Source organism: Anolis carolinensis, chromosome 4 (genome assembly GCF_035594765.1).
Source record: "Anolis carolinensis isolate JA03-04 chromosome 4, rAnoCar3.1.pri, whole genome shotgun sequence".
In the NCBI taxonomy this organism is placed as follows: Eukaryota; Metazoa; Chordata; class Lepidosauria; order Squamata; family Dactyloidae; genus Anolis; species Anolis carolinensis.
The window spans coordinates 215,704,247-215,720,454 of record NC_085844.1 but is presented as its reverse complement, the minus strand read 5'-3'; the positions used below and the strand labels follow the sequence as shown (position 1 = coordinate 215,720,454).

Here is a 16,208-nt window from a genome sequence, read left to right as displayed (position 1 = left end):
CATGGGAAACCTTAAGGAGTCATGCATCTGGACTCAGAGATTAGCTTTCGTTTCTGGTTCCCCAGAGAACTGCTCTTTGGTGGGAAAACTAGACCCTATTTAGGTGTTTTACCCACAAAGGGATTTTGCGGAGTCAATTCGTCAGCTACTGGAGTAAGTTGTGTGTGGACAGCGCGCTCCGTTTCCAAGCCTCGTTCCTGTTTCAAGCCTTGTTCCTGATTCCAAGCCTTCGCTCCGTTTCCAAGCCTTCGTCCCCGTTTCCAGCCTTGTTTACCTCCACGGACCTTGCCTTGTTTTCCGGATTTTGCCAAGTAATTCCACGGATCTTGTTCTCGCTCCTCGTTCCTTGTTGCCTTGTATTAAGCCTTGTTTCAAGTTATTTCCTAGCCTTGCTCAAGTTCATGGACTAAAGGACCTTGTCATCTCCCCTCACTTTGCCTGGCAAAGTGAGTGTTTCGGTTATTGGATTATAACTTTGGACCTTAATATTTTATATTGGACATTGTTTCTTTGGACTAATTTTGACCTTTCCTGAAAGGTCTACTTCTGAACTATTTCATACACTTGCTTTTATTAACTTTATATATTTCCTTAATAAAGATATTAGATAGATTCTGGCCTCTGTGTATGGTTATTGGTGCTCTGCAGCCTGGGTCGTGACAGTTTGACTCCGCCACCCTAAGCACCAATTAACCTAGGCCAGAATGTCTACCGGAGCCGGACCGGGAGGCCAGCCGCTCAGCTACACCATCGACAAGGAGGAAGTGGACCGCATCCGTGATAAGCTCAATGCGCAGGAGGGAGAAATAAAGGGATTGAAGGAACGCGGAATCCGACTCCCGGCCCTGGCATTGCCAACCAAGTTTTCTGGAGAAGCTTCTAAGGTTCATGTTTTCCGTCGCCAATGCCAAGCTTATCTAGAGGCCCGCAATGCCGAGTTTCCCCAAGAAGACATCAAAGTGGCGTGGATCTACAGCCTTTTAGACGGGCCAGCGGCCAACTGGGCGACGGCACTGTTCGACCAAGTTTCCCCACACCTAAGATCAGCGCAACACTTCTTGGATCACATTAAGGTGACTTGGGGGATCGAAGACAATTTGGAGGCAGCCGGCCATAAACTCCGGCGCCTCTCTCAGGGGGACAGACCCTTGTCCCAGTACATAGCCGAGTTCCGAGTGCTGGCCCACAGCACCGGATGGAATGATATAGCCCTCAGAGGACAATTTCGGGAGGGTCTCAACATCGAGATGTTGGAAGAAATCTCCAAAGTGGATCCCCCCCACTCTCTTGAAGCACTCATTGATCAATGTTTACGAGCTGAAGTCATGCTTGCCAACAGAAAACAATGGGTCCGAGGCCAGAGCGGTAGAGCTGGGGTGAAACCTCCCGCTCCCACCAGCGTCCAGCCGCGTCCAGTATGGAGACCCCCGCCACCAGCCCCATACCCCAGGGGGAGAGAGGAGGTGCCGATGCAGTTGGGCAATGTGCGTCCCAGGTTAGATGCCGCCGAGAAGGCCCGCCGCCAACGCCTAAATCTCTGTTGGTACTGCGGAAACGGGGGCCACTTCGCCAGAGAGTGCCCAGCCAAAGGGAAGCCCCCCGCCCGTCTGGCGGCGGCGTCCTCCACGGAGACGAAGACGTCTGAGGCGGCTGGCGCACAGCCGGCGGGGGAAGCCAGCGACCGGGCGTAGAGAGACTCGCCAACCCGGTCAAAAAACCCACTCAAGAGCCGCCAACCGGGGTCCTATTTCTTCTAGTGGTCACCTTGTGGTCAGCAAAAAAGGGGCCAGTCATGGTCCATGCCATGATAGACTCAGGAGCTACAAACAATTTCATTGATAGAGAGTATGCCGACTCTCTGGGATTACAATACCATGACTTCAAGAATGCCCGTGTGGTGCAAGCCATCGATGGCCGCCCCCTCAAGACGGGTCCCGTAAGCCAGTGGTCGGAACCTACCAGAATGTGGATAAGGGAACATATGGAAGAGATTTCCTTCTTTGTTACCGAGGTTCCCCATTTCCCTGTGATTTTGGGAATTCCATGGCTGACACTTCACGACCCAAGCATCTCCTGGTCCAACAGAGAACTGCAGTTTGCTTCAAAATATTGCCAAAACCATTGCCTTGTAGCCAAGGTCTGCCATGCCACAGACACTGAACCCATTATCACCTTGCCCAAGAAGTACTCAGAATATTGGGATGTATTCAATGAAAAAGAAGCTGAGAGATTACCCCCACATAGACCTTATGACTGTGCCATTGACTTGGTGGAGGGGGCCCCGATCCCGCGAGGACATCTCTACTCCCTGACTGAACCGGAGCAAGAAGCTCTCAGGGAGTTCATAGAGTCAAACCTTCGCAAGGGATTCATCAGACCCTCTCAATCCCCAGCCGCTTCCCCAGTGATGTTTGTGAAAAAGAAATGAGGGGACTTACGCTTGGTGGTGGACTATAGAGCATTGAACAATATCACTAAGCGGAACCGCTATCCCCTGCCCTTGATCTCGGACCTACTAGACCGACTTCGAGGAGCCAAGGTCTACACCAAGCTGGATCTTCGGGGGGCTTATAATCTAGTTCGCATCAGAGAAGGGGACGAGTGGAAGACCGCCTTCCAGACTAAATTCGGATTATTCGAGTCCCGAGTTATGAATTATGGTTTATGTGGAGCTCCCGCAACGTTCCAGCATTTTGTCAATGACATCTTTCAGGATTATCTAGATCGGTTCTTGATCATCTACCTGGACGATTTTTTGGTGTTTTCTAGATCACAATCAGAGCTTGAGAACCACGTCAGAATGGTGTTACAACGATTGCGGGATCATGGACTTTATGCCAAGCTGGAAAAATGCGCTTTTGATCTACAAGAGGTAGATTTCCTGGGGTACCGCGTCTCACCACTAGGGCTCTCCATGGACCCGGCTAAGGTTTCAGCAGTATTGGAATGGCGGGCGCCAACCAACAAGAAAGAGGTGCAACGATTCTTGGGGTTCGCGAACTACTACCGCAAGTTCATTCCAGACTTTGCCCGCTGGTCTGACCCAATCACCAGCTGCATCCGTGGGAAACAGCCTTTCCGCTGGACAGATCAAGCAGAGAAAGGGTTCCAGCAACTAAAGAAATTATTCACGTCCCAGCCAATCCTTCAGCATCCAGATCCTGAAACCCCTTTTGTTGTGCAGGCGGACGCCTCCGATGTGGCAATTGGGGCTGTACTCCTACAACCAGTGGGAGACCATCTTCATCCTTGTGCCTTTTATTCCCGTCAATTGACCGCGCCAGAGAGAAATTACACCATTTGGGAAAAGGAACTATTGGCCATAAAGGCAGCCTTTGAAACTTGGAGACATTGGCTAGAAGGGGCCAAATTTCCCATTGAAGTCCATACTGATCATCGAAATCTAGAGCATCTAAGAACTGCCCGCAAGCTAAATCAAAGGCAACAACGCTGGGCTTTATTCTTTGAACGTTTTAACTTTCAAATTCATTATGTAACCCCAGCCCAGACCAAGCAAGCAGATGCTCTGTCACGGAAACCGGAATACGCTGCAGGGCGCAAGGAGACCTTTGAGTCCCAGCTGCTACAACCCGAGAACTTTGCCACGCTCACAGTGGGAAACACCAAATCCACTCCCATTGGTTCAACTTCCCCTACTCCAGGACCCCTTTGTGCTCAGGAAATCAGGGCTAGTCAGCAAGCAGACGCCTGGGCACAGGACCAACTTCGCCAAGGACTACGTTTTCCCTTTTCGCTTAAGGATGGGCTACTTTGCTATAGGAATCATGTTTACATCCCCCCAGGACCGGGCAGGGAAAAAACACTTCGTCTGTGTCATGACTGCAAGCCAGCAGGGCATTTCGGGCTATTTAAAACCATGCATTTGATCCTAAGAGATTTCTGGTGGCCCAAGATCCGCAAGGATGTGGAAAAATATGTCAACACCTGCCCAGTATGCCAGCGCTCCAAGACAAGAAGAGAAAAGCCCTCAGGGCTTCTGCATCCCCTCCCTACCCCATCCCGCCCATGGGAAATAATCTCTGCGGATTTTATCACTGATCTACCACCTTCCTGTGGATTCACCACGATCCTAGTGGTGGTGGACCTTTTCACCAAGTTAGCCCATTTCATTCCCTGTGATGGCCTTCCCACGGCCAAAGAAACTGCAGATCTATTCCTCCAACATATTTTCAGATTGCATGGATTGCCCAAGAGTTTGGTCACAGACCGTGGGTCCCAATTCACCTCTCGTTTCTGGAAAGCACTACAAAAACTATTGGGCATAGACTCTCGTTTATCTTCGGCTCATCATCCCCAAACAGATGGGCAAACTGAGCGCACCAATGCCACTTTGGAACAATACCTTCGCTGTTATGTGAACTACCAGCAAGACAATTGGGCTTCCCTGTTATCGCTGTCAGAGTTTGCCTACAACAATGGGGTCCAGGCTTCTACTAAAGAAACGCCGTTCTTTGCAAACTACGGCTTCCATCCACGTTTCTTTCCCCCTGTCATTGAAACCTCAGAAGTTCCCGCAGCAGAGGACTGGCTGCAGGAACTCACAGCGGTGCAACAACTCTTGCTCCAGCAATTAAACCAAGCCAAGGAGGACTATAAACGTCACGCGGACAAACATCGCCAGCCGGGCCCCGAAATCAAGGTAGGAGACCGGGTTCTTCTGTCCACTCGCTTTTTGCCCTCCCATCGCCCTTGCCGGAAGTTAGATGCCCGTTTCATTGGCCCCTATCCAGTGGTGGCGCAACTTAACCCCGTGACTTTCAAACTCCAACTTCCGCGTTCAATGCGCATTCATCCAGTGTTCCACCGCTCCCTGCTCCTTCCGGCGGATGGTGTGCGCCCTGATACAGACCGGCCGGCCCCCCCTCCTGTTTTGATGAATGGGGAGGAGGAGTTCGAGGTTGAGGACATTTTGGATTCTCGCTTTCACCGCCGCCGCCTACAATATCTCATTGACTGGGTGGGTTTTGGCCCCGAGGAACGCTCTTGGGAAGACGCTTCCACAGTCCATGCTCCTGATCTAACCCGCCGCTTCCATCAGACCTATCCCGCCAAGCCGCGGCCTCGCGCCTCGGGGAGAGAGTCCCGGTTTGAGAGGGGGCTTGAGGAGGGGGATAGTGTGATGAGTCATGGGCCATGTAGTCCCGTTCATGGCACTGTAGTCCCAGATGAAGAGGAGAACTTGGGTTTTTCACCGTCTCAGTCAGAATTGGAACCTTCCCAGCCAGATTTGGGAACCTTGCACCTGCAAGAGATTTGTCTTCCAGAAATCTGTCAAACAAGCCCTGAGTCTAAATCTCCTGTGTTTTCTCGCCACGAGTTTTGTAAACAACAGAGAGGAGTTCAAGCGGCCTCTCGTAGGAGTGCTAGGATAGCTGCTAAGAATTCAGCTGATTAAGCCTGCTTTCCATGGGAAACCTTAAGGAGTCATGCATCTGGACTCAGAGATTAGCTTTCGTTTCTGGTTCCCCAGAGAACTGCTCTTTGGTGGGAAAACTAGACCCTATTTAGGTGTTTTACCCACAAAGGGATTTTGCGGAGTCAATTCGTCAGCTACTGGAGTAAGTTGTGTGTGGACAGCGCGCTCCGTTTCCAAGCCTCGTTCCTGTTTCAAGCCTTGTTCCTGATTCCAAGCCTTCGCTCCGTTTCCAAGCCTTCGTCCCCGTTTCCAGCCTTGTTTACCTCCACGGACCTTGCCTTGTTTTCCGGATTTTGCCAAGTAATTCCACGGATCTTGTTCTCGCTCCTCGTTCCTTGTTGCCTTGTATTAAGCCTTGTTTCAAGTTATTTCCTAGCCTTGCTCAAGTTCATGGACTAAAGGACCTTGTCATCTCCCCTCACTTTGCCTGGCAAAGTGAGTGTTTCGGTTATTGGATTACAACTTTGGACCTTAATATTTTATATTGGACATTGTTTCTTTGGACTAATTTTGACCTTTCCTGAAAGGTCTACTTCTGAACTATTTCATACACTTGCTTTTATTAACTTTATTTATTTCCTTAATAAAGATATTAGATAGATTCTGGCCTCTGTGTATGGTTATTGGTGCTCTGCAGCCTGGGTCGTGACAGGGGGAAACCTTTACCATTCCCTACATGTGTACATACATACATACATACATACATATATCATGTCCCTGAATCCACCTTTGCTCTTAGATAGTTGCCGCTGAGATCAGGAGCATTCTTGCATGGCTTTGATGACAGCAAATTTTATGATATAAAGTAGAACTGACAACTGCCATGCATCTTTGTCACATGATAGCAACACAATCCATGTGGGGCTACACTTGAAGAAATTTCTACTGGATAAACTGAAGCAACCAGAGTCCTGCTTAGGATCCAATATCATTCTTATTCTCAATGATCTGCACAGGATTCCATTTCATTTCAAGAAACAATTCCTCAGGTTAAGAGTTCTGATTTTCACCTTAAATGCCCTGTCCAGTTTTTTAGCAGGTCAATTAAAGAAATACTATGAAAGCTTGCCAGACCAAAGCATTTTCATATGAAATGTTGCTCCTCATCTTATTGTCATAAAGAAATCTCATTTTGACTGGGAAGCATTGCAAAGCCTTTTCAGTTTTGACAGGTAGGCCCATCCACACTGTTTGAATCTAGTTTGAATTGCATAGTCAGTGTAGACTCATATAATGCAGACTGAACCATACTGAACTGAATTATACTGCCATAAAATTCAGTTTAATCAATTTAATCTGCATTCTGAAACTGCATTATATGGCAGTGTAGATCGGCCTCAAACAGTGAAACTCCTTTAGGAAACCAAATTGTCTCTTTATTTATGTTTTTTGGGCAACGTCTTTAATTTTTGGCTTCTCTTTTGTGTGTCTGTGTGATTAGAAGCTGCTTTGGGGCCTTGTTATAACTATACATCATCCACAATAATACTGCAAGAGGTTGCATTGATAAATCCCAATATGAGCATATTACTCTTTTTATTAAACTAGCTATATAGCACTGTAGGTGTTGCAATGTGACAAGATTTTAAAGATATGGGTTGTGCTATGTCATGCTTCACACTCCTACACAGAACAGCTGAGAGAGCCCAAAGTCTCAAATGCCAGTAAGATATTTGAGTATATCAGGGGAGCGACTTAATGGCTCATATTGAAAAGCCAAGATAAACAATGGCAGCTTTTGCACAAGCTTGTCTAACAGTGTGTAAGATTTATCTAGATAATACTCAGAGTATATAATTTGAAAAAGCAAGACTGTTTCTAACAGTTCACACTCAACGTTATGTTAATTATATTTCACTAAGAAGGTACATGGAATATCTTTTCATTACACTTCAGGTTCATCCAAAGTGTGAACTAAATTGCAATGATTCTGAGGTATTTGAGAGAGTTCCACTTTGAAGAAGGATTGTAAATGTAGATGTAAGCATTGATAACTATTTGGATTTGCAAGGATACAGAGATCCAAGTCTATTTTCAAAAATAAATACACATCTCTCCAAGTGCTCCACATATATTTAGAGGATAGGGAAAAGGAGAAGAGGGAGAATGGGTGTAATCTGACTGAAAGCTATAGTTTCCAATCATAGTAGATAGATTTAACAGAGCTGCTTACATTGTGTTTGTAGTGTATCTAAGACTCGAAAAGGCCTTGCAATGGGTACATGTTGAGAAAATGTTTTTCGTTAAACATAGATCCCTAGATTTTTACCTATACTTCCATGATTTCCATCTTTCTTGCATACAGACATCTTTATGACATGTCAGTTTTATACATTAAACAATTAATGGTGTAAAGGGAAGCAAATCTTTTTAAACTCCACATACACAGTTGTACAGATCTATCATAATAATTGTTTTGCAGCTTTCTGATCTAGAGCCCTCTCCTTGCTTTATTCTGTAACATCTGAATAGAAATACAAGGGGGAAGCAAAGGAACATTCTTCTTGAATAATTATTTTTGCACAAATCTCTCGGTAGCTTGCTATTCCCCTGAAACTTACAATTTGTATCCCTATCCATAATTTCTTTCTAGTCAGTCCCACAATTATGTTTTAATATGTATCAGTTCCCTTATTAGACAACCACAGACAGACATACCTATAGTTTAAGATGCCCTCAGCTGTCTGTCTGCAATTTGGCACACACAGTTCCCTCTGAGAAGTCCATCAACCACGCCTGAGAATTTAATTCAGTTCTGATAAACAAGAACCAAGTTAAAAGCCATTTCTTTGCTTGCAATAATAGCCATGGCAGGCTTGAAGATCTGGATCTCTGAATCAAGATTTGGTATCAGCCTTAGAATCTGGCTAAGCTGAGTCAGGCTATTTTTCAAATCACCAGACCAGAGTCCAAACCAGTGTTTAATGTTTAATGTTTATAAGTGAACAACGTGTTCAGTATTCAAAACCTACATGTTATTGTCGTCATGTGTTGAAATATTTCTTGAAATTATACTGCCACATAGGTTTGAATATATGTACTAATATATGTTTCTACAAACTCCTATTTTAAATATGATTCAGAATTGAAATCTCCCACAAACTAACCTGCAGTATTACACAATTATCCCTTTTTCTTCTTACAAGGTACTAAGATTGTGGTCCCAAAGTATAATCTTCATGTATGAATTTCAGGATTAGTACTAAAACAAACGCCTTAGAACACTGTCACATCTACTTGGCCAGCACTCGTTTTCGCCAAGTCCCAGAGAAGCAACATGTATGCTTCTGGCCTTCTGCCATGAAAACTTCCTGCCAATGTGTTTTCCTAAAAGAATTATTAAGTATGGGCCTCCTTCTGGGAATATATACCACTAAAGTTAGCTTAATCCCTTTTAACTGCAGTTTTCCCATTAAGACCTTTACACAAACTCTTGCCCAAAGTGATCCACTTAGCACTATTCATTTGACCAGCTGAAATGCATGTATTTCCCCTGAGTTGGTGATGTCAAAGAAGGTCAATGGTTCAGCAACAGATTTATTTAAACCCTACAGAAAAATAGTGAACTAACAGCATTCTTATTTCTCACTGTTCCTCTATGAAACAGAACTGACCACTGGCTTTGTTTTTCACACTACCGCATACATTATTGCTTATTATTTTATTGTAGAAGCAAAACTGCTTCAAAAGTAATTTAGTATTTAAATGAGGGATAATATTAAGCTTCTGATAAAGGATGTTATTAATCTGATGTTACTTTGGATAGATAACATCCGAGTGAATGAATCCACTTCTTTCTCGTTTCCTTTCTTTTTTAAGGCACATATACAAAAATTAAGTCTAAAAGAATTTTCAAATGCACCTCTCTGGAAACAAATGAGCTTTAAAAGTCAAATGGGGCTTAAAAATAAATTTAATGGATGCCAAACACTTACACTTTGTTTATTTCTTTTTATTCAAAGCAAAAGGAGTAAGGTAATCAACAAAATCCTATATACATTTGTTCAAAATGCTAAACAGATTGTTCCACATTTCCCCATACAGCAGGAAGGCAAACACTACAGCAGCTTTGCTGTAATAAAAGCAAGGATGGTCAATGCAAGGATGGCAAACCAACTGGGAAACCTAAATATAGGGCTTTGCATTCCCTAGGAAAAAAGATAGGATATGAAGAAGTACAAGAATGTTTTTTTTAATTAAAAAAACTATATACATGTATGTATAAAGGTGCAGAGAGAATAGTTGAAATAAAGAGAATAAACAGGCAGTGTTGATCCTAAAGATTAATCCTTGTAGCCCTAAGAATTGCTTCCGTTAGCCAGTTCTAAAACACCAGTCTACTTCTATATCCAAATATAGCCTCCCCCACCCCACTCTCAGACCCAGCTTTCCAGGTACATTAGGCCCTAAGTATTGGTTGGGGTTTGGTTTCAAAACCACCTGTGGATACCAAAATCTGTGGATGCTCAAGTCCCATTATGTATTATGTTGTGTAGAATGGAAACCTTATATAAATTATTATTAACTCAAATTAATGTCAGAAAGAGCTTGAGTGTATGTGAAATGGCATGAGGTGACAGCAGGCTATGCTTACATATCAGGATAGTGTTCAGCTTGCAGCAGAATCCAGGTTTGATTTTTGAATTATCTCTCCCCACCCCCACCCAACCCTAGATATTTGCAAGTTGTGGTTAGATGATCCATGGATACAGAACTCATATATGGAGAGCCAAATGTATACGTTATCAGTATACTAGTCAAATAAAATAGCTGAGGGTTAGTCTGATGAAACACTTATTTGCTCATTATGGTGGAAGATGACGATTGATTACTGAAGCAAAACTGAACATAAGAAATGATGCTGAATGAAACTACGGTCAACATTCTGTTCACAGAATAGCCAATCTGCTACACTTCCACCTTGCGTTGTTCAGTGACTGATACACAGAGGCATTTTGCTTCTGATACTAGAAGTGACATATAGTAGCTACTGATCACGCTAGCATCCAGGAATTTATCCAATCCCTTTTAAAACCATCTAAGTTGCCAGAGATACTTGCAGCTTCTGCCAATGGATTCCACAAGTTAATGATGTGCTATATAAAGACATACATCCTTCATCTGTCCAGGTTCTCTCACCATTGAGCTTCACTTGATGGCTTACTTACAGAGCTATTACAAGCAAGTGACTATGCACATTACACAACATTCATGCCCTTCCTGCCTATTTGACCCAAGCAATATACCACTGAGTACTTTGTAAGTAAAACATGTAAAAGCAATTCTCAGATGTCCATAAATCATATCACATGAGATGATTCCTCTAGAAGTGAGGCGAAAAGGAGAACCAGCATTTCAACACTACTGAACAGTATCTAAAGATTATTAAGGTGGATGTATGATTTATACATCCTGAGTCTGTAGATATATTCAGCAGCAAACAGAATATATTGTTGGAAATGTGTCAGACAACTATTACATGGAATGGAAGGATTTCTGAAGAATAATAATAATAATAATAATAATAATAATAATAATAATAATAATAATAACTTTATTTTTATACCCCGCCCCATCTCCCCGAAGGGACTCGGGGCGGTTTACATGGGGCCTTGCCCGATAAAACAATCAAGGTTATATGTTTCAGCTACACAACTTGCCTTCTCAGCAACATTGCTACAGATACCATAATAATTAATGCTCACCTTTTTTGGCAAAATTACCTTGCCAAAATTAGGGTTCACATTAGATTCATGTCATACAGGAATCTTATTGTTGAGCCAAAGGAAAAGGGGAAGCTGATTCAGGAGGTGCACTTGGAGCTCCTCTTTGACGGACCTTGCCTCTAATTCAATGACTTTGGCTCAATGCTATGTGATCCTGGGGTTTGTAGTTTGGTGAAGCACCAGCATTTTTTGGCAGAGAAGGCTCAAAACTTTGCCAAACTACAGCTCCCGTGATCCATAGCACTGAACCAAGGCAATTAAAGTGGATTCATTCTACAGCATAGATACACCCCAAGGTTTTCTTTTCCATTACTGGAAGGTTTGGTGTTCTATCACAATTGTTTATAACAAAGGAATTCTAAGCTGGAAGCAAAGTTTTCTTGGCCAAATTAGAAAGAGCACATCTTTTGCCACTGCACATTATTTATTTATTTATTTATTTATTTGCCACACCCTGGATTCTCCACAGATACATATTTTTTTCCTTTCCTTGCCTAGTTTATCCATACATGACAACCTCTGAGGATGCCTGTCATAGATGTGGGCGAAATGTCAGGAGAGAATACTTCTGGAACATGGCCACACAGTTCAAAAGATATACAACAACCCTGTGATCCCGGCCATGAAAGCCTTCGACAACACATTGAACATCTCTACGGGGAGAAATTGTTCCAAGATACACGGAGATTGGAAAAACTAAGGACCAGGAAAGCACATCTGCTGTGCTCCCTGACCTTCCTTCTACGCTGCAGAGACACAGATACCATACTCTTGCCACACCCTGGACTCTCCACAGATATATATTTTTTCCTTTCCTTGCCTAGTTTATCCATACCTCACAACTTCTGAGGATGCCTGCCACAGATGTGGGCGAAACGTCAAGAGAGAATACTTCTGGAACATGGCCACACAGCCCGAAAGACATACAACAACCCTATTTATTTATTATTTATTACAACATTTATATCCTGCCCTTCTCACCCAACAGGGGACTCAGGGCAGCTTACAATAAAACACACATATAAAAACTGTACAGTACATTATAAATTAGATTAAAAATTATTAGCTTACATCAACATTCATAAACACATTCTAAAATACAGATGTGCATGTTCAAGTTCAAAATACTGGGTCTAAATGTTGTAATAAATAAATAAAATAAATGTATTTAAAATTGGTATATGTAAGGTGCACATTTAACCCACTGCCTAGCATTAAAAAAAAGAGTTTTTATAGTCACTGGATAAAACTCCCCCATACCTTTCTGAATCTCAAAATTTAGATAAATCCTATTCACCTATCAACTTGCTTAACATTTATTTAACAACAAAATTTACACTGCACATCTGCTCAGATATAAGCCACATGCTTTCAATGTAACTTGTTCCCTAATCAAAATGTCATTGATTAATATACTGGTGATACATAGATTTTTCTACTGCGTATAACACTGGATTTTCTTATCAAATATAGGGCCCACTGAAATATTACATTTTTCTTTCATTGGCAATCTTCAGCAACTAAACTAGTTTTAAGAAAATGAAATGCAAGCAGGCCCTATAATACTTTACCATTTCATCATGAATGGAACCTATCAAAATACTTAAGTGAAGGACAATTTTAATTTCCAAAAAAATAGCAGACTCACAATAAATCTCTAACATTCAACTGATGACTATAACTGCAGTTTTACACCATAATGACAGTGTTCTATCTAGGCAGTCCTCTACCATACCTGTCCTACATTCTTTGATGAGATATGCATGATTTAAACGATAACATTTATAATAGATTTATGGTACAAGCTACAGTCCACTTCAACACATAGATAAGTGTAGAGAGGGAAAGTTGTAACAACAGAGTCAAATTGGCAAAGGCAGACATAAATACAGCCTGTGACTATCCACTCAGGAATCTATTCAAATTAAGCCCAGTGGGCATTAAGAACAACAATTAGTAACATAACACTATAATTTTAGGATTGCTAAATCAGCTTACAATGGTATTGGGGCTATTACCTCTATTCAATGAAAAACATGAAACAAATATTTTGCTCTTTGTTTTTTGACCAGCTCATAGCGGAGTCTCCTTTTGAAATTCTTTTGCTGAAAGATAGAAATGTCCAAATCAGCAGAAGGTGCTACGAGACTCTTTTTCTAGACTTCTTTAATTATTCCATGAATTGATGTAGCCAGTTTCCCTTGAAAAAGACAGATATGACTTTAAATGGATTGTGTCAGCTGCATGACTTTTGGTGCATCTTTCAGGTCATCTCCCTCTTTGTCTTGGTATCTTTCTTCCAAGCCAAAAACATCTCACAAGCCACATGGTATAATCGTCCAATTATTTACAGCTCATTCATTTACTCAATTCACACACATCGCAAACCACAATTCATTCCAACACATATCTGTCTGAACAGGTCACAAATTGTTTTGTTCTGGCTAAATCTTAAATTTCATTAATAGAATTTGAAACAAATTAGGTGAAGTCATAACTGCATGAATCGCATATTCAACTTTCATCTTGTAATTCACTGGAAATGGATGGCACAACAGTTAAAAACTCTTGTGCTTTTATTTGCTTTTAGGATAAAATACAAATTGAAACTTAATTTGAACTTTTTAAATTATTTTCAGTGGTAAATGGTCATCAAAAGGATTATGAGCATTTCTGTTAAGAAAATCATATACCTTCTAGTTCCAGAGGATTGGAACTAAAGCAGAAATCTGATGCTTGTGGCATCAGATGCAGGGCTTGGAGAAGTTACTTTTTTGGATTACACCTCTAAAAGCTTCCATTTAGACATGGTCAGTGGAAGTTATACTCCCAAAAAAAGTAACTTTTCCAAGCTCTGACCAAATTACACAAATGGACAGCTAATGACAGCCTAGCACTAGCTCCTTTTCACTTTAGCTCCATTTTTGTTTTCTCTTGGTGGGGACGAGGGAGAGGGCCTTCTCTGTGGTGGCCCCATGGCTCTGGAACTCACTCCCCAGGGAGATTAGGCAAGCCCCCACCCTGGCAGTATTTAGGAAGAGCCTAAAAACCTGGCTCTTCCAACAGGCCTTTGGAGAATGAACTCCCCATCCCCATGATAGACCTCATCTACTGCACTTTATCTTGCCCTATCAATTTGTTTACAGTCACAGGGTTCGCCCCTCCCAAATTGCTTTCTCATTGATGGTTGTATTCAATCAACTACCTCGTGTTATAATAGTCACTCGTTGTTGCACTTTTCCCAGTTTGTTTTTACCCTCTTTACTTGGGTGCCAAATCCATGTTTTAATATGTTTTAATATGATGATTATTTTTATATGTTTAGAGTGTTGAATTTTAATAGCTATGACTGCATCTTGATGTTTTTATTATGTTTTGTTGTTTTTATCCAGGCTTGGCCCATGTAAGCCGCCCCTAGTCCTTCAGGGAGATGGAGGCGGGGTATAAAAATAAATTATTATTATTATTATTATTATTATTATTATTATTATTATTATTATTATTATTATTATTATTATTATTTGAAACCCAACAAGATGAGTCCACAGCAGACACTCTGCTGGCCATTGCATTGGATCACACGTCGGACACTTCCCAAGTGTCTAGGGCTGTGTGATGTATCAGCGAATAATGCGTACAGATCCCAGTAAGGTGGCCTTCTGCAGCTGGCAGATGGTAATTTTGTCAGCGCCAATTGTGTTTAAGTGAAGGCCAAGGTGGCTGTTGTTGTTGTTGTTGTTGGCACATGTGCTGCATGCCGCTCCCTGCCCTTTGTGGGGAAGTCCTCACTCATTTGCCTGCCTCTTGATAGATGACTTTAATAGGTTGAAGGTATACATAAAAACAACTGAGGCCCCCTCTACACTGCCATATAAAATTCAGATTATCTGATTTTAACTGGATTATTTGGCAGCGTAGAATCATATAATCCAGTTCAAAGAAGATAATGTGGATTATCTTTTTTGATAATCGGGATTATATGGCAGTATAGAAGGGGTCATAGTCAGCCTACTTTGAAATTGAATTGTGCCTCTCAACAGCCATCCTAAAGAAGGATAGTGCCAAAAGCTGTAGTTAAAGATTTTGAGAGTCCCTGAATAACTCTAATGCCTCCTTTAGATACAAATTGTAACAAGAGAGAGGCATCTAGGAAGGGTAATGTATGGGAAGAAGGGCATTAGTATGGAAGTTTATATTATTTTTCAATTGCTTAAATGTTCATAAAACAAATATATTTAGCTTCATGCTAGAAATTTTCAAATTAAAGGCTATGACGATGCTAAAAATGCTCTGGAAAAGGGCAGGGTGGAGTGACTATAGAAACACCTGGTTTTGAGCTCTGCTTTAAATTTTTGATAGCCCCCTGGTAATACTAGTTACAAAAATATGGAACATAATGAGCATGTACACAAATGCTTATTTACACACATGGACACAGATACATTGTCTTTGAAACAAATGTATAGTAGGTGAGATTCGTCCCAAAATCATAATAAGCTTCCAGAACAGAACACCCAGGATGTGATACAGAGTTATACCTCAACTAAAACTGCCTCATACAGTGATGGTTTATTTGAGATCTAAAATCATGGCTAGAAGCAGGCTTGGGAAATTCAATTGGTGCTCACTCTGATCTGAAAAGTGAGACACAGTGGAAGCTCCATCTGTTACTCTGAGCAAACACCATGCTTTGCATGTGAGTCAAATTGATTTTTAAAAATTCATGCAAGAGAAATACGGTATATTTCATGCATGAAACCAACCTAGTTCAAGGGCTCATGTTGATCATTTATGTTGCATGTAGCACATTTTATTTTTCAGAACAAAGTTTGTGAGAATGTAGCCTCAGTGCTCTAGTTCATTTCATATTTTTATTTGAATGTAGGGTCACATAAAATGAAGGCTTCAAGAACTTCATCTGATTCTTTACCCATAAAAAGTTAGAAATAAATAAATAAATGTTACTGCACCAATTACAAGAGTAAATCTACTCCTAACAAGGAACTGTTATTGTCGTTCCTCCGCTTCAAATATGTTCTCTCGGT

The 16,208-nt window shown here is 41.8% G+C and overlaps 1 protein-coding gene across 12 annotated transcripts in view; it reads right to left on the bottom strand.

Annotated features, from left to right (window-relative positions):
- tox2 (TOX high mobility group box family member 2) overlaps positions 1-16,208 on the bottom strand; it is a 281,333-nt gene that overhangs the window by 202,028 nt on the left and 63,097 nt on the right. Inside the window, exon 1 of one of the 12 annotated variants that reach the window (XM_008109982.3) lies at positions 8,096-8,241. The exons of the other annotated variants lie outside the window; for them this stretch is intronic. The gene's annotated coding sequence lies outside the window, so the exon portion shown is untranslated. Of the gene's footprint in view, positions 1-8,095; positions 8,242-16,208 lie in introns of those variants that run through there. 12 annotated transcript variants of the gene reach the window in all.